The sequence below is a fragment of the Poecile atricapillus genome, chromosome 26 (assembly GCF_030490865.1).
Source record: "Poecile atricapillus isolate bPoeAtr1 chromosome 26, bPoeAtr1.hap1, whole genome shotgun sequence".
NCBI classification, from domain to species: Eukaryota; Metazoa; Chordata; class Aves; order Passeriformes; family Paridae; genus Poecile; species Poecile atricapillus.
Genome location: NC_081274.1, coordinates 4,230,902 through 4,253,159, shown reverse-complemented (window position 1 = coordinate 4,253,159; position 22,258 = coordinate 4,230,902). Strand labels below are relative to the sequence as shown.

General features: G+C 50.7%; 1 long non-coding RNA gene and 1 pseudogene across 1 annotated transcript; one reads left to right on the top strand and one right to left on the bottom strand.

Moving 5' to 3' along the window:
• Positions 1-22,258, bottom strand: part of LOC131588452 (zinc finger protein 208-like) — a 443,404-nt pseudogene that overhangs the window by 94,352 nt on the left and 326,794 nt on the right.
• LOC131588651 (uncharacterized) lies at positions 19,033-21,247 on the top strand. The gene is made up of 3 exons (XR_009279624.1): positions 19,033-19,152; positions 20,636-20,770; positions 21,043-21,247. It is a non-coding gene; the product is annotated as an uncharacterized LOC131588651 (long non-coding RNA).

The following is a 22,258-nucleotide window of genomic DNA, read 5'->3' as shown; positions in this document are numbered from 1 at the left end:
CGTGGCCGGCCCGTGTTGGCCCTGGGCTGAGGGCGCTGCGGGAGCGGCTGCCCGCGGTCTCCTTGCCGCTGGGGCCTCGGCAGGAGGCGGTGGCGGAGCAGCGCTGGCTCGTCCCGCTTCTTGTCGGGAGGCCGGAGGTGGCTGCGCTGTGCCCGGGACGCTGCGCTGGGGCCGCCTCCGAGCTCCGCCGCCGCCTCACCGGGCTCCGGCCGCTGCTGCCGCCGCTGCCGGGCCCGCACAGACGCTCCGGCAACGGCGGCTCTCCTGCCCCACGGCCGCCCTGGGGGCGCCAGCGGGGCCGGGCTTGTCCCCGCTCTGCCCAATCAGCGCGCGCCAGAGCCACGAGTGACGGCAGAAGCAGCCAATCGCAGCCAGCGGCGGGCTCTGCACACGGCACGGCCTCGCCTGCCTTGGGCTGAGCTCCGCCATTTCTCGTTTGCCTGGGCTGAGGAGCGGCCCCGGCGCTGGGCCCGGCCCGGGCAGGAGGCCAAGGAAGCGCCGCTGCGCTGAAGCGCCGGGAGCTCGGGGTGCCCGGGAGCTGAGGGCGCTGCGAGCTGGGGGTGAGTCCGGGATGGAACAGGGCTATGCCGGAAAGAGGCCAAAACTCTGTGACTCTCCTTCCTGTCCCGGGCGGGGAGCAGAACACACAAGGAAAGGCTCGGGGGTCTGGATGAGGGTGGGGACAGTTCAATCCTTGGTCACGGGCACAGCACACCTGACTTGGGGAACTTATTTGAATTTGTTTTCAAACATTTCAGAGGAAGAAAATGAGAAGTAAAGTAATTCCTCCGGAAATCCATCTTCCCCCCAGCTCTCCCTCCTTCCCGGGCTTAACTTTCTGCCCCTCTCCGTCCCCCTCCCCGCCCAGAGGCACAGGGATGGGGGTCACAGTCAGGTCATGTCAGTGCCTCCCCCTGAGGGACAGGAATCCTTGTCCTGCTGCAGCCTGGGGTCCCTGCCAGGGGCCAGAGTCCCTCAGGACCAGGCTGCTCCAGCGGGGATCGCCAGGGGGATCCCCGAGTCCGGCCAGGAGCCACTTCCATGGCTCTGCAGGGGCTTCCCCCGGGCTCGGGGCCTCTCTCAGGCACCCCCTGCTCCGGCCCGGCCTCATTGCCCCCCTCACCCCCCCATGCAGCGAGTGCCCGGGCAGGGAGATGCACGATTTTCACGGGGCTGAATCTTGGAGTTTCTGAGCTTTATTGGTCTAAACGTTGGTGTTTTGTTTTTTTGTGGGGGCAGAATCTTTGTATTTTGGGGGGATATCAGATTTTTGGTGTTTTGGAAGTTTTTGATCTGTCTTCGTTAGCATTCAGGAAAACACATAATTGTATATTGACTGTATGCAGGTGTTTTATTGAAGCGTGGGGGAACTAGAGGTATCAGCAACCCAAATCTAGTTCCGTTGTCTTTGTCCAAAATGCACATATTTCTACAATTTCAGCTGTAGCAGTAATCACTGTAACAACCTTATCAATATTGTTTCATTAATATTGCTTCATTAACTTTGTCCATATTGCTTCATGAGAGTTAGCTCATCCTTGCACGAACATGTCCGAATCTTATCTCTGGGTGGGTATCTTGGAGACCCCAAGTACCAGTTCCCGTTACCGTAAACATTTCAGCTTGCTAGACCATCCCTAATACCAAGCATTCTTGTGGCCTACCTCTACATGATTTTAAGAAACATTTTCAGAAACATTTAACCCCATAGTAACATATTTCCCCCCTTTGAAAGTATTTCACTTTACTATAATAAGTGTAATGCTTTCACTATATACAGTCCTTTTTCTGAGATTATACTTGATGTTCATCTTGGAATCCACAGTTGTCGTAAGCGTTGTTACACTATGGAGGACTTGGAGATGACAAATGTGGATGTGGATCTCTGTCCCGTGTCAGTGCCTTTATTATCTTCTGGTTCCAGGATACTCTTTTCTTTATCTCTCCTTTCAGAACTGCACAGATTAACCAGATTGCTAAGAACACAATCAGTAGGATTATCAGACTCTCAAGAATAGATTTGATCCAGGAGCTCACATTCCATCCCAACCCTTCAAAAATTTTATCTAATCAACTTGTTGTTAGATCTTCCCTCTCTTTCTGTGCTTCATGTTCTTTTTGTTTTAATGGGCTAATGTTGTGTTCTACATCTGCAGTTCCATTTGGGATGTGGATGCAGCAGTGATTATTGAGAGACCGCCAGCTCTTCACCGGTCTTCACAGAAGTAATTGTGAATGCCACTTTATTTCTATCTTTAGCACACTTTTATAGGGTTCTACAGGGTCTGCAGGCAGAGCAAGTTACTATTGGCTAACACACACAGTTTACATTTTTTCTCTTACACACAGGGATATTGTTTTGCTTTACTCTCTCTTCAGCATGAAGGTTTCAAGGACTTTAGCTCTTAATATCATGACTTATTTCAAAGGCTGGTTTGTGCATACAGGCCTTTACTAATATATAAAATATAGCAACAAGTGATCAATTTGTCCTTTTAGGTACCCGCATACTCCGTGTTCATTCAACAATAACATATCTAAAGCCAATCTGTTTTGCAGGGTCATTTTAGTCGTGGCTTGTAATTGTACATTTTGCTCTCTAAATCCCTCTTTGGTAACTCTTGCCCATCTCTTTCTACCTGACCTGTAAGTTTGTACAAGATCTTTCTATTGTTATAATTTGCTATTGGACCAAACAAGGATTCCAGCGCCCACTCAAATTTTACACTGCTGGAGGTTTCCTGCCATCTTTCTTCATCTTCAGCTTTGTTTTCCTGAAATTTTCATCTTGTCCTTACTTGCAGAAGTTCATGCTCTCCCTTGAATGGGGACCTTTTCCAAGTTGGGCATAAGGTGGGGAGGCCTAAAGTAATCTCTTTTACTTTTTCACCTCCAGGCAAATGTGTTGTCCAGGTGCCATCACTTGCTGCCCATCCAAATTGGCCTGGACTCTGAATTGTACTTGTGCTCCATATTACCTTTTGGATCACTTGTCCTATCTTGTCATTTATTTCCCCTTGTTTATGTTTGATTCCTCTGCAGGCACATCCAATTTGCAGAGCTACCACTAGTGGTGGCATTTGTTTTATTTATAAGTATTTGTTTTATTTTATAATAAATATATTTTATTATAAGTATTTGTTTTATTTTATAAGTACAGTCCTAAGTTTTGTTCCATACCCACCAATTGACTTTGTCTGCCTCCATTCTACTACTGGTTGCAGTGTTCCATACCCCTGGATCTGTTTCATTTTCAGAGCCTTCCCACTTAATGCACCAAGGGCTATCTGCCATAGATTGGAATTTCTGAAGCACACTCATTGACCATGCACTGTCCCAAGCTTCAGCCCGATCTTTTCCTTCCTGTCCTTCACACTTCCACTTTGATACTGAAATCTTTTCTTTAATGACCTTTGCTATCTTTTCATAACACCATCCATAATTCCCTAATCCCCCATCCCAGCCTAGTTTTGGTTCATACTTTCCTCCATTTTCATGACAATCCCATCTAGATGAATACTTTGGCTTCACAGCATTTTCAAACACTGTCTTATTTGGGTACTCGTAATCTATTTGCAATACACAGCTCACATTTTCATTTTTATTCTTTTGTATTTCAGGAAATTTTGATGTTATAATTCCCCAATTTATTGGGTCTCCTGCTGCCTTTGGTATTGGCAGACAGGCAGTTATTTTGCTGCTGTTTTGCATGTTGGCAAAATCTTTAATTAATCTAATCATCCCATTTTCTGTCTGAATAGTATTAGAGACTTTTATCACTTGTGTTTCTGGCTGCACCCCCACATCCCTCTTCATTCTAAAATGAAGAGTTGTCAGCTGATCCTTTTGCATTTCACATCCCAAGGTAACATTGATTCCAACTGATGGCCCTAAAGGCCATAAAATAATCACCATTACAGTCACTAGCAACCTAGACATTTGAAACAATCAAACCCGCTTTATCTGCAGCTTTGTTGGCCCCACAGTTTGTGCAGTCCACAGTGCAGGGGAAACCTTCTTCACTCTGGTGTAATGTATGCAGGGATCCAGTCCAGCTCCTTTGACTGCTGTCAAGGTAGTTAACAGTACCTGATAGGGTCCATTCCACCTTTCTTTTAATGGTTCTTCCTTCCAGCTTTTAACGTACACTTCATCTCCCGGGGGGATGTCATGAACTGGATTCTCAAGAGTCAGCGGCCTGTTCCACACAAGGGTGCTCCGAAGTCGAGCTCAAGCTTTTCCAAGAGACAGAACATAATTCTACACCTCTTGCTTCCCTGTAACATGTACATTTGGATTAGGTTCAGGGGATTCATATGGTTTCCCATCCAATATCTCATAAGGACTGACTGACATCCCGCTTCTAGGCTTTACCCAAATCCTCAGCAGTGCTATTGGTAAAGCTTGTGGCTGCTGCAATTTAGCCTCTTGGCATATTTTGCTGATTTGCCTCTTCAATGTCTGATTCATCCTCTCTACCTGTCCACTGGATTGGGGTCTCCATGGTGTATGGAGATGCCAAGCTATTCCCAGTAACCTCCTCACCTCCCTCACTACTGTGGCTGTGAAATGTGGGCCCCTATCTGATGATATTCCTAGAGGCACCCCAAATCTTGGAATGATTTCTTGCAGTAACCACTTGACTGTCTCTTTTGCTTGATTTGTGCAACAGGGAAGAGCTTCTGGCCATCCTGAAAATGTGTCAAGCCCTACCAATAGATATTTGTATTCTCGTGTTCTTGGTAATTCTACAAAATCTACTTGCCAATAATCTCCTGGTTCTACTCCTACCCAAATTTTCCCTAATTGTGCCTGTCGTCTAGCCACTGGATTGTTCTTTAAGCAAATTTCACATTTTGACATTACTGATTTTGCCATTGTTGACATCTGTACTGAAATTAAACTTTGTTTTAACAATTTCACCAGTGCCTCTGCACTCCAATGACATTTGTTATGTTTAATTTGTAGAACTTCTGTCATTATCGAGGGGGGTACCACTACTTGTCCCTGTGTAGTCACATACCACCCTTCTGAATTCTTCTGTGCATTCAGTGAGCATCCCAATTTCACATCTTTTATTGAACATTTTGGTTCTGGGGGTAAATTGAATTGAGATACATTAGTTTTTAAAGGTATCAATGCCATTGCAGTTTGTACTTCTCCAGCAGTTTGTCGGGCTGTCCAGTCTGCTTTCCGATTTCCCTCATGAATTTTGGAGTTTCCTGATTGGTGAGCTTTGCAGTGCATGATTGCTACTTGCCCAGGCTTTTGTACTGCTTTTATTAATTGCAGGACTGCATCTTGATGTTTAATGTGTGTGCCTTGAGAAGACAGCAGTCCTCTTTCTTTCCACAGTGCCCTGTGTACATGCACCACTCCAAAAGCATGTTTTGAATCAGTTCAGATATTTACTTTGTTCCCTTCACTCATCTCTAATGCCCTGGTTAAAGCAACCAGTTCTGCTCGTTGGGCAGATGTGTTTGCTAGTAAGGAAGAAAGCTGGATTCAAAAGGTTAGCTGTCTTTAGTGTGACATCATCCTGCAAAGTTGGGATTAACTGGAATTTCATCATCCTGCTTGGAGATAGCCAATGGCCCCCCTTTTGTTCTAAAACAGTGGTCACCATGTGTGGCACATAGACATCTGTGTGTCTACCCATCGTGAGTTTCCTGGCTTCTTGGATCAGCATCACAGTGGCTGCAACTGCCCGCAGGCATGAAGGCCATCCGGCACTCACGTTGTCAAGTTGTTTGGAAAAGCAACCTACCAGCCTTTTCCAGCTTCCCAAATGTTGGGTCAGCACTCCCAGTGCTGGGTGTGATCTTTCATGCACAAACAGCTGAAAATCTTTGGATAGATCAGGCAATCCTAACACCGGAGCTGTTGTCAATGCCTCCTTCAGTCTGAGGAAGGCCTCCTTCTGTGGTCTGCCCCAGGTAAGCGGTTGTGTCTTCTGGGCTTCATACAGGGGTTTTGCAATTAGTCCATAGTCCATGATCCACAGGTGGTACCACTCTGTCATCCCAAGGAAATCTCACAGCTCACGCAGGTTCTGGGGTTCTGGAATGGCACAAATGGCTTGAATACGATTAGTACCCAGCTTACACTGTCCTTGTGAGATTTCACACCCCAGGTAAATCACAGTCTGCTGGGAAATTTGTGCCTTTTCTTTAGACACCTTCTATCCTCCCATTCCCAGCGATTTTAATTTTCAATTGTTACCTTTATGCAGTCTGTTGAGATGTTAAACACATCTCTGCTGAGTGGTGGAAAGGAAACATTAAAATTCCTTTCCCCAAGGCAAAGACAAACCTAGTGTGACCAGAGAAATAAGTTTTTAAGCCATTTTAAAGTTGGTCTATTTTGGCAGCAGCTAATCCCAGGCAGGGCAGAGTGTGAGTGGAATTGAGAGGCAGAGTGGAATTGTCCCGGTGCCTTCCCCAGCAGCTGTGGCGAGGGCAGGCACAGAAAGGGCTGAAGCTGCAAGAGTGAGAGCAAGGATTGTCCCGCAGTGGCTGGAGATGGCAAAGGAGGGTGGCCAGGCCGAGGATTTGAGCAGAGGATCTGTGGGCAGGCCCAGGGGCTTCCCCCGCTGGGGAGCCCTGGCTGCTGCTGCGTTGCCTTCAGTGCAGGCTCAGGGCTGGCCTGTTTAATATTCCCTTGCAATTCAGATTTCTGAGTCTGGAAGAGCCATGGCTGGGGCATCAATTATTTTATTTTTTTCATTTTGTTAAGTTTTTTTCTCTTTCTTATGTCCACCCCGTAACATTGAGAATATCTGGGAGTAAAAAAGTCACACAGTGTTGTGGCTAGAAGAGAGAATCCTCAATCCAGCTCCTGCAATTCCCTGTTAATGATAATAATAATTCCATCTCCATTTTAGTCCTGGGAAATGTTATTTCTGAGATTCCCTAAACCCTCTCAGGGTCAATATACCACAAGCCTTCAGTCAAAATAGGTCTCAAATATTTAAACATTTTCTCCACTATTTGAACTTTTCCGTCAGATACTCAAAGCTGCTTTTTTGCCTGCAAATGAAGCCATTTCACAGAGACTTCCTCTACCTCTTCTCCTTGTCCTCCTGACTGGATCAAGCCATCCACATCCTGCATTAAGCCAGTCCCTGGGGGTGAGGTCAATTCCTTTGATATTTCCTGCAAGGCTTGCCCCAATCAGGCTGGTGCTTCCGTGCATCCCTGCAGAAGGACCGTCCATGTCTTGAGCATTTTCCCTTCTACCTCTTGTTGCCAGCCCAAGGCAGAATTGTGTTTGCATCCTCTGGAAGTGGGCAGATCCCCAGAAAGCATCTTTTGCATCAAGTTGTGAATGGCAGCAGTGTGAGGAGGGCACCTGGTTCAGGCTGGTGTAAGGATCTGAGCCTGTGGGGTGCCTCGGTTTCATCATCTCATTTCTTCTTCTTGGGTCCTGCAGCATTGTGTGGATTCCATTGGATTTCTTGTTTGGCAGGATAGGAGCATTCTAGGGAGCCATCCCTGGCTCCCCAAGCCGTGCCTTGAGCAGGACTCCCAGAGAGGCTGTGAGCCCTTCCTTCCCTCCCTTGGAACAGGGGATTGCTTTTCGACACCTCTTGTCCTGGTTGCTTGAGGGAAATTTGGAGAGGCTCCATATCTAATTTTGCCAATTTCCCTGGGGCTGCCCACACTTGTGGGTTCACTTCAGCCGTGGCTCTGCCAGACATTTGACACAGAGGTACAACAGAACCAGCCTCTGTATCACCTTTTGCAATATTAATTTGCATTCTCAATTTAGCCATCAAATCCCTTCCCAGTAAATTATAATCACAATTGTGAGCAAATAAAAGCTCCTGCATTTCAAACCCATGTCCCACATCTGCTAATAGTGGCTGAATAAAACACACTCCAACTCATCCTTCCCACTTAGTGCCTTAATTATTTAAATATTCCCTAGCACCTTTAGGTGTAAGATTCTGAGTGGATGGAGAGGCCCCTGTGTCCATCAGGAAAGGTCTCCTCTGGATCCAGAGCCACCCTGAATGTTCCCAAGGGCTGCAGTGTGGTGGGTCCCTGGTGGAATGGGAGCTGTGAGAGCGCTAAGAATCCGTGTCCATCAAGGGCTGGACTTGCTGGTGCTGAGGGTGCTCCTGTCTGTGCTTGCAGTGTCCTTGTGCCCTGCAGCTGGAAGGCTGATTCCTTGCCAGGGGCTGTTTGGGTGGGCTGTCCCCTGGCCAGGAGGGCAATGCCTGTGCCAGGTGCTTGTGGCCGAGGGTGTCCCCTGGGTGCTGGGGCCCCCTTGGGCCCTGGGCTTGATCCCTCAGGGGCTGTAGGAACTGTGCCATGGCCTTTGCCTTCAGCTTGGCCTTTTGCTCATCCCTTGCTGCATTCAGCTGCTGAGCCTTTGTGAGCAAGTGCTGCAGGGGCTTCTTGTGGCCCTGCTGCAGCCCCCCTCAGTGCCTGTGGGTGCTCATTGTGTGGCAGCTGCTGAGCTTTCTGCAAAATCCTTCCTTTCTGCAGGGACCCAGCACAAAATGCTTAAAAGATCATGTGGATCCTTGCAGGTGTAATCCCCATTTCTGAGCTGTTCCTTCCTGGTGCTGGCTGTGCTGAGGCTCCCCTCCCCAGCCCGTATCCCAGAGCCGGTCCCTGTCCTGCCGCAGTGTCCAAAGGCGGCCCCCCCGGCGGGCAGGGCCGGCAGCTCCATGGGGCCGGGCAGCGGCCGGGGCGTCCCGCAGCCTCCTGGGGGCCGGGGGCCACTGCCGGCCCTGCCCGGGGGGTGCTGGGGTCAGGCAGCGCCCGGCGCTGAGCCCCGGCTGCCCCACAGCCCCGGCCCGGCCCCACAGCTCCCCACAGGCCCCCAGCCCGTGCTCCCGGTGCCGCAGCTCTGCGCCCGCTCCTGCCGCTCCCAGCTCAGAGAAACCCCCTGAAATCCTCACCTCCTTCTTTTCCTGTCCTGGAAAACTGGGATACAAAGGATCTGAGTCAGCTGGCAAATTCTGAGGATAAGACCCTTCTGAAAATCATTCCAATCCTCAGTATTTTTCTCTTCCTCCTCTTTTCCATCATCCTTTTTCTTACCCCATGGATTGCTCCTGCTGCTTCTGACTTAAAGCACATTCCTGCACACTCCCCTTCAGCCAATCCCTTCCCAGCACACCAACCCCATCCATCCCCTGTTGTCTAAATCCCTTCTGGACTTCCCTTATTGCCTTCCTGGGTGCCCATGTCCTTAATTCCCTCTGGGAGAATGTGCAAACGACCTCCACATGCTCCCAAGGGAGCCTTGAGAGATATTTTGGGATCCTCATCCCTTTGGCTGGGACCCCATTGTGGCTTTCCCTTTTGTCCCCTCCCTGGGTGCCCTGCCATGTTTCCTCCTCAAAGATGCCACTGGAGTCACTGTTGAGATTTTCAGTGCTCTCTCCCTGCCGACTCTTGAGAGCCGCCCTGATCCGTCCCTCGTCTGTCTCCTGCTCACTCTCGGGTACCCAATCAATCCCCGGTGCCGCCGCCAGCCGAGGGAGCCGATCCCCCAAACTGGGTGAGGCACCTTCAGCTGCACTCAGTGCCCGCCGGCCCGGACGGTGGAAGGAATTGCGGAGGAGCCCCAAGGTGTGTGGAAAAATTGACATCCCCAGAGTTTTCTGTCCACAAGGAAGACAGTGGAGTCCTGTAAAAGTAATTTCATTCATAAAAAAGGGTTGAGGCCATGGGACATTTCTAATGAGACTTCTCCAGTTGTTGGTAGACACAGCCTCCTTTTCATCCTAATTTTCTTGGTCACATCTCCCTCTCCCAATTGGTTGATATACTGTAATGGTACAGACTCCCCAATGCACCTCCTACACACCCCCTTAATATGCACCCCACTTTTGTATAGCTAACGATATTGATGGCTGTGTTAAGTCTTTGCTGTTCTTCTGGAAGTTGATGAATTTAGCAGGACCTTGGCTGAGCAGCAGTCTGTGTCATAATTAATAACATTTTGTGCAGCTGATGGCTTCTCCTGTCACTTCCTTATGTCCACGTCCCTGGCCCTATGTGCAGTGAGGTTGACGGGATCAGTTTGTAAAGAGCCTTTGTTGTTGTTCCTTTGCTGGGGTTCCCCCGTTTTGGGGCCATCCCCCCTGGAGCAGGGTGTCCCCCCTTGGTGCAGGCGCAGGGCTCAGGCAGGGCTGAGGCAATCAGAGCGCGCGGCGCTGATGACTCATCAGTGTCCAGGCAGAGCCGCAGCTGCCAGCGTTCCCCAGCTGGAGCCCAGCTGCGCCCCTCCCCCCCGGGCCTTGGCGCCCCCCTTGAGGGGAATTTGGGGAGGTGGGAGGGGGGAGCGCCAAGGCCGGGCCCCCCCGCGCTGTGGTGGCGGGAGCGGCTGCAGTGGGGAGCGAGTGCGGGCGGAAGCGGCCGAGAGCCCAGCGCTGCCCCAGGCCGAGCTGGCCCAGCTCCATCCGTGCCCCTGCGGTGGGATGCTGTGGGACTGGGGGGGAAGAGGGAGGCGGCAGTGGGTGCTGGGCCTGGGGGCAGGAGGAGAAGGGAAGGAGAAGCAGGGCTGAGGAACAAAACGGTGAAAATATGTACCTGGGGTTTTGCAGAAGGAGGAGGAGGAGTGTGACGTAGAGCAGGAGCACAGGAGGAGGAGGAGTAGGAAGAGGAAGCAGCACAAAGTTCATCCCTGTATCTTCAGCTCCCCCAGCACCAGGAACGTTGTCCCCCCCTGCCCTTTCAGCAGGTGACTGGGGAGGGGGATCCACGATTTTCTTGGGGCTGAATCTTGGTGTTTCTGAGCTTTATTGGCCTAAATGTTGGTGCTTTGGTTTCTTGTGAGGAATGAATCTTTCTGTTCTTCAGGAGGTTTTGGCTGAATCTTGTTTGATTAGTTTTTGATCTGTGTTTGATGTTTGGAGGATGTTTGGGGTGAATGTTGGTGTTTTGGAGATTCTTACAGACACAAGATGCCCAATGACTTTTTGAGATGAACTTGGGCATGGAGGAGCCCCCAGTCCAAGGTGCTCTACTGTTGTTTTTTTCCCCCCAACCAGGATTTTTCATTCCCAAACTGTGCCCAGATGGAAGAGGAAGAGGAAAAGCCCCAGAGATGCCGAACAAGGAGGGGCTGCAAACCCAGTCCAGGGAGCTGCGAGGAGGAAAGATCCCCCCAGTGCCAGGAACACGGCCAGAGATCCAGCCAGAGCTCAGAGCTGGGGGAGAAGCCCCACAAGTGCTTGGAATGTGGGAAGGGCTTCAGAAAGAGCTCCTACCTGATCGAGCACCAGAAGATCCACACTGGGGAAAAGCCCTACGAGTGTGGGGAATGTGGGAAGAGCTTCAGCCAGAGCTCCAACCTTTGGAAACACCAGAGGATCCACACTGGGGTAAAGCCCTATGAGTGTGGGAAATGTGGGAAGAGCTTCAGAGAGATCTCTCACCTGATGACACACCAGGTGATCCACACAGGGGAACGGCCCTACACCTGCTTGGAATGTGGGAAGAGCTTTGGGCGGAGCTCCAACCTGAGAAATCACCAGCGCATCCACACTGGGGAGAGGCCCTACGAGTGTCCCGAGTGTGGGAAGAGGTTTCAGCGCAGCTCCGATGTCCTCCTACATGAGCGGATTCACACAGAGGAGAGGCCCTTCCGCTGCCCCGACTGCGGGAAGGGCTTCAAGCGCAACTCCACCCTCACTCTCCACCGGCGCATCCACAGTGGGGAGAGGCCCTACGAGTGTCCCCAGTGTGGGAAGAGCTTCTCCAGGAGCTCTCACTTGACCCGACACCAACGGAGGCACCAGTAAGGGAAGCCCTGCAAGTGCCCCGAGTGCGGGAAGAGCTTCGTGCCCTGCTCCAGCTCCATCCCCCATGGGAGGATCGGCGTTGGATGATCCCCAGTGACCCCCGTTGGGCAGAGCCCTGGTGATCCGTGGTCCTGGTGATCCGTGTTGGGAAGACACCTGGCTGGGAGGCTCCACATCTTCCTGGCTCCCTGTGGGCACCTGGATGAACACAGGGGAATGAAAATCCAACAGGATACAGAATGACAATGGGAACTGTTGACTTGATATCCTCCAGAACCTTTTGCCCCTGCTTCAGGAGCTGTGTGGGCAGAGAAAAGGGGATGACACCGGGCTTGGGGGGCCCCGAGGGGAGTACACACACTCTCTGGGAGAGAGGACACGACCCCCGGGACCCCCCCTCACCTTCCTGCACAGGCAGAAGCCGAGCCCCATCTCCAGGAAGACGAAGCCCAACACAGAGACTCCAATCCCCATCAGCATCTTGCTGTGGGCAGCGTTTGACAGCATCCCTGGGGGGTCTGCAGAGGTCAGGACCCCCAAAACTTCTCACAGACCTCCCAAGCCCCTCCAAGGACCTTTCCAATATCTCCCAGCCCTCCCAGGACCCTCTGAAACCTCCTTTGGAGTCACTGATTTTAAAAAATCAGGTATTTTAGAAAAATTGGAGATCTTAGCTAGAGATAGGCCTTGCTGGAACTAGTTAGAGTTAATGATTGAGTGAGAAGCAGGATTTGAGATAATGAATCTCAGACTTAGGTAAAAAATTCCTTTTCATTGTATGTGTGTTCAGCTGTGCTTATAATGAGAAAAGAGAAACTGATAAACGGGTTCAGGAAGATCAGAGACCTTACATCTGGAAACCCATTTCAAAGTCACAAGGGAGGAAATTGGAGTTGTACCAAATGTCATTTGTAATGTCAACCATTGTAAAGGTAGAAAGGTGAGAGTGAGGAAGAGCGGTTTTCCTTCATCTCTTGATGACCCCTCCTCACCAAAACGACCCACTCCTCAAATTAGGGAGCCCACCACGCAGGCATAATGACTTTTTAAACTCATTACCATGAATTTTAATCCAAAGTGGAGCATGGGAGGTGTTAGCATTATGAATATGTATTAGTATTAATATGTATTAGTATTTTGGATATTTAAGACTTTGGTAAATAAATAGACACTGGAATCTTTTGTCAACTTGCAGTGTGTATTAAGGGGATGACTCCTGCACTCGCCCAGTGCTGTGATTAAACATCCACTTTGTAACTTTAAACTGTTGGAGAGGTTTTTTGTCCAATTACAGATTGATATTGATACTGAATCAATATCGCAATTTTTTTGTTAAATCACTGCCAGTCTCTTCCCAGCCTCCCCAGGACCCACCAGAGCCCCTCCTGTTCCTCTCAGGATCCCACAGCCCCCTCCCAATTTCCCCCCCACTGCCCCAGGACCCCCAAACCCTCTCCCAGTCCCTTCCCAGCCCCACCAGGACTCATCAAGACTCCTCCCAGTCTCTTCCCAGCACAACCAACCTCATCCCAATCCCTGCTTTCCAATGCCCAATCTCCTTCCAGCTCCTCCAGGCTCACTCAAATCCCTCCCAGTGACACCCAGCACCCCCAAACTCCCTCACAGTGTCCACCAGGACCCCCAGAACCTCATCCCACCCTCCCCAACATCCTTCAAACCCCTTCCCAGCCATCCGAAGCACCTCAATCCCTTCCCCAGTTTAAACCAGGCCATCTCAAACTCCCTCCCAGTTCCTCCCAGCACACCCCAATCCCACTCTGGGCCCCCCCAGTGCCTCCCCCGCTGCCCCCGGCGCTGTGGGGGCCGGGCCGTGCCCCAGTGCCGGCTCAGGGGGTGCTCCAGGCTGACGTGCTCCACCTGGCAGCTGGAGCTGAGCCCGCATTGCCGGGGGCGGTTTCCAGCAGCACCAGGAGCTGCTGGCTCCAGTCCCCGCTGGGGAGCACGGCAGTGGCCAGCACGTGGCCCGAGAGCTGCTGCTGGCCCTGGGAGCAGCTCAGCTGGATGTGGGCAGGGGAGAAATCCATCAGGGAGCAGAGCAGGCGGCCGGGGCCGGGCTGGGAGCTCGAGGGCACCAGCGAGATGGACACGCCGGGGACATTGGGAGAAAACGGTGACAGACTGGGATCAGCTGGAGGGGAGCTGGGAGAGATGGGTGAGAAGTGGTGTGGCATTGGGAGGGACTGGAAATGGACTGGCAGGGACTGGGGTGGCACTGAAAGAGATGAGAGTGGATACTGGGACACTGGAAGAGAGTGTGGAGGTCTGGGAGTGAAGTGGGAATGAACTCGGAAGAGACTGGGAATGGGCTAAAAAGGAGTGGGAGGGACGCTGGGGCCTCAGGGCGGGACTGTGGTGGCACTGGGCGGGACTGTGGTGGCACTGGTTGGGACTGGGAATGAAGTGCGCGGCACTGGGAGGCCGAGTCCAGCGCGGGGCTCTCGGCTCTGTGGATCTGCCCGGCAACTGATGAGTCATCAGAGAGACGCGCTCTGATTGGCTGAGGGGCGGCAGATCCACCGAGACGCGAAATGGACCCGGGTGTCATTTGGGGTAACTGGGATGGACTGGGAGAGCCACGGGAGCCATTGGGAGGGACAAGGGGCCCCGGGGATGGGCAGAAGGAAGGCTGAGGGCTCTGGGCTGATTCCCAGGGAGGTTTGGAGGAGCACGGCCGGGCCTCTCTCTGTGCCCCGAGAGCAGCGGCCCGGACAGAAAAGTTCAGGAGCGGGAGGAGGTGTTTCTCAAGATTGATTTCAATCCTCATTCTCCTGGTCTGATTTGCTCAGTCCTAAGTTCAGTTCATTTCCCCATGTCGGTCTGTTGTGCCCCTGATGGTGATCCCTGAGTGACCTCTCCCTGCCCTTGTCCCGACCCACGAGGACTTGGATTTCGTTCAGTTCAGTGGAATTCGTGGTAATTTGGGAGGAGCTGGAGCAAAGCAGCTGGAAAGCACAGTGTGGTTGAGAGGGACTGAACCAGGGCAGGAGTTGGGGCTGCCTCGAGTGAGCTCTCAGTGTGAACCTTCATGGGGTCTTTCTAATGGAATTTTGTTGAAGTTTGACATTCATTATTAAAAAGCAGAGTCAGAAGTGGAGCTCTGCTTTCAGCTTGAAATGCGGGGATGGAACGTGGGCACTGGGACTTCCGTAACCTCAAGTTGTTCCTTGATACTGGACACTTTAGCTTTGGCAATCTGAAGCCCTTCAGCAGCAATGGCTCTGCCACCCCATGGTTTCTGGCTCAGACCCAGCTCGGAGCTTGGACAAGGTCTGGGCTTTGTCCTCTTGAGCTTCGGGAGCCTCCTGGGAAGCACCAGCCCTCCCCAGCCCACCCTTGGTAGGACTTTTCCTTTTCTCTCTCCTGACGATTTTATCCCCAAAACTGCCGTGGGAACGTTGTATCCAAGCACATCCTCCAGCGCTGCACTTTCCTCCTGTGAATTCCCTGTGCAGGGAATGTGTCTGTGCTTTTCCCTGCTCTGTTCACTGACAAACAAACCTGAGCCCGTGGGACTGTCAGAGTTCCTTCATGCAATGAAATCAGGTTGTGTTGATCATGGCATGTTCTGGAGGAGCTTTTCTTGGTGTGTCTTGTGCTGCTGGAAATGACACAAGAGCCAGGAGGGAACAGAAGCTGCTGCTGCCCGTTGGCTCAGGGCCAGGGAACCAAGTTGTGCTCCCGTGCAGTTGGGCCCTGCTGGAAGCAGAGCCGCCTTTCCCTTGAGCAGCTCAAGCTTGTGACAGCTCCAAACAGGAAACCTCAGCAGAAAACTCTTCCTCCAAACTCAGCTGCTTTCCCTCCTGCAGCTGTTTGGGAAAGAGCCTCAAAGCACACACTCTGCTGGGAGCCATTGGTGCATTTCCTCCCTCCCGGCAGCAGCAGCAGCTCCTGAGCCCTTCACGGGCTCCTGTCCCTTCACAAACCCTTCAGCTCCCTTTGAACTCTCAGCAGTCACTAACATATGCATTTCTTTCATATTTAATCTGCATTTAAACTTCTCTTTTTCTCTCCTCTCTATCCTTTTAATCTCCTCTTTATCTCCTTTAATCCCATCAGCACCAGTAGGATGGGGATGGAGTCTTGGGGTGGGTGTGGGATGAACTGAGGATCCAGCAGAGAAGGGCAAGGCAGAGGGGAGAGGACTCAGCCAACCCTTCTCCTGCTCTCTCCTCCCCCAGGGTGCAGCTAAAGCAAGTCAGACTGGAAAGGATCCCACAAATGCTGTGTTCTCCTCCCTCTGAGCTTGGCTGGGGATCCTCAGCTTCAGCCTGGTGCAGTGGCTTAGATTCGCTAATCTGAGTTTTTTGGCTAATGCACTGAATTTAAGAGGTTTATTATAACTTAATCACCTTTCACCTTTGCCAAGTTCTGCTGCACTGTGTCTGCTTTTCACCCAATAGACTGCTAGCTCACGTACACACATGTGCTTCTTATGATAATATTTAGATTCATTGCTTACTCTATAAAATCACACAATTACAGTTGAAAACTCTTCACCATCTCATTCAATGAAGTTTCTTATTTAATTCTGGCATATTCTTACTTGCAGCTATAGGAACATAAGCTTATGAATTCTTGACTCAGTGTCTGTGAACCTTTAGCATTGCATGAACCCAAGCTCCTTCCAAGGCTGTAAATCAAACCCTTCAGTATCTGAGGAAGTTTCTGTCTTCCCATTTCCCACAGCCCACCAAAGGATTTGTGACACTTTGTGACAGAGGAGAACCTCCCAGGCAATTTTGTGTTTGCTGTAGGGAAGCTCAGGTTGCTCTGCATCAATTCCCAGAGCACCGCAGAGCATTGGCTTTGTGATGTCAGGGCATGGATGCCACATTGTCGTGGTGACATCCCAAGGTTGCCTTGGTGCACGGAAGGCCTCAGTGTCAGAGCAGCTCTTGGGCTTGCTCAGTGCAGGAGCATCCTCCTGCTTGAGGCGTTTGTCAGTGGGCAGCTGCACACTGACAGGAGCCTTGTTTGTCCTTGAGTTGAGCACAGTCTGCAAACTGGCACAGCAGTGCTACAATGATTGAGCAGCTCGCTGCTGCCGTTTGCACCCTTTATGGCATTGGCTATTCCGGCTATTACCTGACCAACCTGGCACGTAAGTAGAGGTTTTCCCTGGCTGGAACCTGAGCTGGCTTTTGTAGGTCTCCCTGCTCTTTCTTAGTGACCGGGTTGCTATTCAAACAGAAAGACCATGAGGATGCCACTGGTTTGGTAAAGCTCCTGTCAACACCTTCAGCAAAACACGGGGTGTCTGTAGCCAGGGGGCTGCGGGCAGCATTTGCAGGGGTTCTGTTCCCTCCAGGGGAGAGCCTGTGGCAGCAGAGTCTGGCATTTCCTCACTTTGCTGGCTCAGTGTCTTGGGGTGACTTTACTTTTAAGACAGCTCTGAGAGCTCGGGAAGTTGAAACTGCTGGAGGCTGATGGGAGTTTTTTCTCCTGACTAATTACTGGCCATGTGTGAGAATTGGCAGCGGTTTGAACTATTGAGAAGTGAGATCAACCTGTGAACTCCACCTTAAGATGGAAGGCCGGGAATTTCTTGCTCTCTTTGGTTTCTGGCTTCTGACGAGGTCACAGGGCTCTGTCTCGGCCTCCTCCCCCCCCTCCAGGCCGGACAAGGCTGCAGAGGGCGGGGTGGGGGGAGAAAGGGAGCCGGCCTGGCCTGACTTGGTTTGCAGTTTCTGCCACTGAACTGAAACCTGACACCATCAACATCTGCAGCTTTAGCAAGATTTTAACTCTTTTACTACCTGGATGAGACTTGCAGATGAATCCTTTTCCAGAGAGACAGAGAGAGAGTAATCAACCATCAACCCATCAAAGAGAGTGAAGAAAAAAATTAAATTTAGAGGGGGAAGAGAAATAAGGAGATGCTTTAATAAGCTGAAATAGTTTTCTGTTAAAGCTATGGAGATGGACAGTAGTGTTCTGAAAAAAACTCCTTTAATTCATGACAGAGTATATTGGGAGGAATGGAGTGTTTCCAAGTGTGGATTTTGAGCAAATGATGAAGTAGTTGTGACACTGTGAGATGCTGGAACAGAGGGGGAGACGTAATAGTTGAAGATTTGTGGCTTTTAAGAAGCAAAAAGAAAACTGCTGTTTCCAGGAGGGCTCACAAAAACAGATAATTTTTGCCTTTGAATAACTCATTCATAAAAATGACATCCCTAGACTCATGACCCATAACACACCTCAGAGTGATGTGAAATGGGAGGAGACAACTGATGGCAGATTTCCGGGCAGCTGGCATCAGAGAAATAGAAAGCTATGAAGAAAAAGAGTTTTCTTGTGAAAAACTCCATAAATAGCAGAAGAAGACTTCTGTTTCTCTACAAAGACTGATGAAAAGACTCCAGCAGGAATTGGGACTGTTTTAAACACCAAAGTTCCAATGTTTTTTGTCTCTATGTTGTCATGTAAACAAGGGAATGGTTGGGTAGGGGGGGAGAAAAGGGTTGTTCTGGAAGTTTTATTCTGCTTTCTTATGCTTGTAGTTTTTGTTAATAAACTTTCTTTATTCCATTTAAGTTTTAAGCCTGTTTTGCTCTTGTTCTAATCCATATCTCACAGCAAGAAATAAGTAAGTTTTCTAGTGATTTTTTAGTTGCTGCTTTAAACCACAACAGTCAAGCAGGACACCTTTGAAAATGTAGACTGGGAGATCTTCTCAGATGCTGTTCTAAATAGGCCACGGTTCTCTCCAGTTTTCTCAAAGAATTTGGTTCATTTTCCTTGCCCACTGCAGGTCATCTGACCCGTGTGTTCAGAGGTGCCGATCCTGAGGTGAGTCAGAAAGGAACATTTGATGTTCCTGGTGTTTCAGAATTGTGCAGGGAACTGTGAGCTTGGCCTGTGGCAGTGGAGTGTAGAGGACCAGCTGGGTGGGCTGAAAGAAGATCCATTTCCATGTTTACAACAGCAATAGCAAAGGCATTGTTGGCTATTTCCTAATTTTCCATTTCAGAGCTTTAAAAGAACTCAAAGCTCAGATTTGCAGAGAGAACATTGCTTGCTGATAGTAGCCAGGGTGAACTCTCTAATTCAGAGCTATTTGCTGCCTGGCTGAATTAACCCATTTTAATTTAGTTGGAGTGACTTAGAATCCCATTGCTATCAAAGCTGATGATTTGTGCTTGGTAGAGCTGGTTGTAGAAAAAGAGCTGAATAGAAATAAGGTTCTAAATGATAGGTAGCTGCCTGTCCCTAACTCCACCATCTGTCCACAGAGCCCAGAACCAAGAGCAGACTCTGCTGTGGCTCCCTCTGCTCCTGGAGAAGAGGCCAAAGAGGAGCAAAATGAGCAAAAGGAGCACGAGCCTCCAGCTGTGGTCACAGCCCAGCCTGACCATCCCCAGACAGTAAGTGCCAGTGCTGGGTGCTGCTGACTTTAGTGCAAGGCAGAGCTGCAAATTTCTGAGCAGCCAGCACTTGCTGTTGGTGGCTGAGGATGCTGAGTGCTGGAGTCCTGACAGCACCCAGCCATTCCCCCATCCCGTGGCAGCTGGAAATTGGGCTTTGAGCCGTCGTGCTGAGGCCCCAAAGCGCTGCTGCCTGCGGGTGAGCAGCTGGCTGCTTGGCTCAGTGAAGCTCTGTCTCTTGGCTTCTGCCAAGCCATGGCCAAGGGCTCACACAGCATTTCTGGGGCTCACAGGGCTTGGTTTGTTTGCTTTCCTTTTTTGGAAACCTCTGGATGACCTGGAGAAGTGTTCTGCAGTTTTCTTGAGTAATTCTTCACTTCTGCAGAGTCTTTTAGGCCACCTGTCTTTTGGCTTTTGATAAGCTGCAAGGAGATGATTGTGTTGTCCATGAAGCTGTGGCCGGCCATTCTTGTCCTGTGTGGCCAAAGAAACAAACTGCGTAGTTCTGAACCCTTCTTCTGAGGCAAAATCCACAAGTGGCAAGTTTCTGTTGATACGTTTTGTGGTGAAGTCTGCAGCTTTGGAAACTGCATTGGAGCCTAGTGTGGGGGCAAAGCTGCAGGTCCTTGAGTGCTGTCTTGTGTTACTAAGAACCCCTTTAGAGATGGTTGTTCTTTTCCCCTCAGAGCTGTTTTCCTCCTCCTACCTCTTCCGTCCTGACACTCCCAGTTTAACATATAAATTTCTGCCTGTCCTAGTGAGGTGGGACAATTCCATGTTTTAGGTGGTTTTTGGTGACTTTGGTCATACATGCATTACATGACACATGACTTCCTTCATTGGCATCCCTAGGGGTGTGTCAATTAATTTGTTGATGGGGCCTTTTGAGGATCTCTGTCACTGCCGCTCAGAATTCTCAGCTGACAAAAGAGGGAGGAGAAACACTTTGGTCCTCTTCCATATCCTGAGGTGGCCACAGAGGCTCTCTGACCTGCAGCAGAGGATCAAATTACACACATCCTTGTCTCCTGAATGAGCAGGATTTCTAACAAGAGTGTAGATGTCAGAAGGGAAGGAGTGGCAGTGCAGGCCTGAAAAGAACATGAACTCCAGCAGTGTCTCTCCCAAGGGGTGAGCTCACCCAGGAAGCCCCTGCAGAGCCAGGATGGAGCTGTGGGGCAGGGCTGGCTGTCAGTCACTATGGAGAGACAAGCAGGACACAGCAGAGGGAGAGGGAGGCCCTTGAGAAATGCCCCACATTTCCTGTCAGCTGCCCAAGAGTCTGTTGGAGATTCAGTGCCAGATGGGCCCTGATTGCACTGCCAGGGTCACTTTGGAATCTGTGCTTCCCCACGGGCAGAGAACAAGGCAGGAGAGCAGCAGCACAGAGCTTTGGGAACGTGGGAGCCCATCAGTCTTTGAGTCTTGGCCCACAAATGTTGTATGAGAAGTTGAAGCCCATCTTCTCTTGCTTTCTCTGCAGGTCCTTCCAGAGAAAGAGCAGGAGCAGATTGTTTTATCAGGGAGGCCGTGCCAGACTGAGGGAGAGCTGTTCCCAGCCCAAGAGCAGGAAGAGCAGCTGGGGCAGCAGGTGGAAGAGCCACTGGAGAATGGCCAGGTAAGCCTGACTCAGCAGGTGACAGAGTGAAGGGCAGGAAGAGGGGCATAAAACGCAGCTCTTGGGACTGAGCAGGCCACGAGTGCCAGAGGCCCTGAAAGCAAAGAGCCTCTGCAGAGATCAGCAGCGGGACAGGAGGTTACAGTGGAAGCAGAGGTGGGTAGGGAAGCAGAAAGAAGTGACTGAATGAGTGTGATTTTGAGGCTGAAACTGAGGAAGAAGCTGAGCCTGATGGCAGCTCCCAGGCACTTGCTCTCCATTTGTGTGTACAGAACATCAAGGCAGAGCCCCAAGCAGAGCTGCCCGAAGCTCAGAGGGCCATCATGGCAGTGAAGAGGAGGCACGAGGAAGACAGGAGAAGCATCCAGGAGGAGATGAATCTCCATTGGCAGCGAGGAAATCAACAAAACCAGGTGAGTGAAAGAGTGGCAGACACTCCACTCATGGAAATTCCTCTCTCTGGTTCCTCACAGGCCTCCGATGAGAAGCTGCTGGCAGAGCTGCAGGAAACTGAGGCCAGGATCAGGGCAAGGGAGAAGAGGCTGGAGGAAGAAAGGAAAATCATCAAAGAGAAATTTAATCTCCTCGTTCAGAAGCAAGAGGCTCTAGAAAATCGAGTGAGTGAAAGAGCGATAGGCACAGCAATCATTGCAGTCTGGTGCTTTCTGCCCTTCTTGCCTTTCCTCTGCAGAGCAGCAGGGGGGTGGGCTGATGCCTCTCAGTGCCATCCTGCTGTAGTGTCTATCCCAGCTGCTTGGAAGGACATTTCCTGCTGTGCTCAATCTCAGCTGCTGCCCTGGACAGTGGGACCAGTCATTTGCCCCTTTTGCCAGCACTCATCTCAAGGGATTCCTGCTGGCCTGCTCCTGCTCTCCTTGTTTCTTCAGGGCTTTTTGCAAGTGAACAGAATCCCCCAGATAGATTTGGAATACAAGCTGCAAGCTGTCTGTATCCCTTGGTGAATCTGCTGCTGTTCTGCTCTTTCCCTTTGCTCACAGTCAATGAGCCTTGGCAGACAGGGACAAGCTGTGGTCTCTGACTGCTTTGTTCTGTTTGACTTGAGGTGGACGTGTTGATATCTCACCTGGCAGCCTGCGAAGGCTTCCAGCAAATGCCTGGTGATGAAGAGCCTCAAGGTCAGCGGGAGGCACAGGTACTGTCCCAAGCACAAGTGCTGCAGGCTGAGCACCTTCTGAAGATGGTGCAGGAAAAGAGGACTGAGGGGGAGGAGCTCCAACATTAGAACAAGGAGCTGCAAATGTGTCTGCAGCCCTTGGAGGGGGAAAGGGATCCTTGGGAGGAAGTGGAATGGTCGTTGTTGCAGTCATCCTTCAGAAAATCCAGGAAAATGGAATATGAAACTGGCCATGAACTTGATTAAAACCAACCTTGGGTTTTGACCATTTGGTTCCAGAAGCGGGCATCCAAAATAATCCAGTTGATGAGCTTTGCATGTGGCTAACAGCAACTTCCTAAGGGCTTGCATTT